The sequence below is a fragment of the Etheostoma spectabile genome, chromosome 7 (genome assembly GCF_008692095.1).
Source record: "Etheostoma spectabile isolate EspeVRDwgs_2016 chromosome 7, UIUC_Espe_1.0, whole genome shotgun sequence".
Lineage (NCBI taxonomy): Eukaryota > Metazoa > Chordata > Actinopteri > Perciformes > Percidae > Etheostoma > Etheostoma spectabile.
This window is the reverse complement of record NC_045739.1, coordinates 20,871,402-20,871,645: the sequence shown is the minus strand read 5'-3', so window position 1 is coordinate 20,871,645 and position 244 is coordinate 20,871,402. Positions and strand designations below refer to the sequence as shown.

Genomic DNA, 244 nt, shown 5'->3' with positions numbered 1-244 from the left:
TATATCAATGTTCTTTTTAACTACCCAATTGGAATTCCCCAAAACAACATGATTGATTCCACACAACTGTCTTTGGCAAGTACAAATCTCTACTTCCGTACATTTTGGGGTGTCTTATTCAATTTTATAGCATTTGAAAAAACCATTGAAGTGGATTTGAAACAGTAATGAGTAAAAATTGACATAATCCATAATCTGTGATTATCCATCAACATCCGTTCCTTTAATGTTAGTCTAAATAATT

The 244-nt window shown here is 31.1% G+C and overlaps 1 protein-coding gene across 1 annotated transcript in view; it reads left to right on the top strand.

Annotated features, from left to right (window-relative positions):
* The window catches only part of LOC116691900 (PTB domain-containing engulfment adapter protein 1), a 2,807-nt gene that overhangs the window by 1,145 nt on the left and 1,418 nt on the right, over window positions 1–244 (top strand). The gene's annotated exons all lie outside the window — the stretch shown is intronic.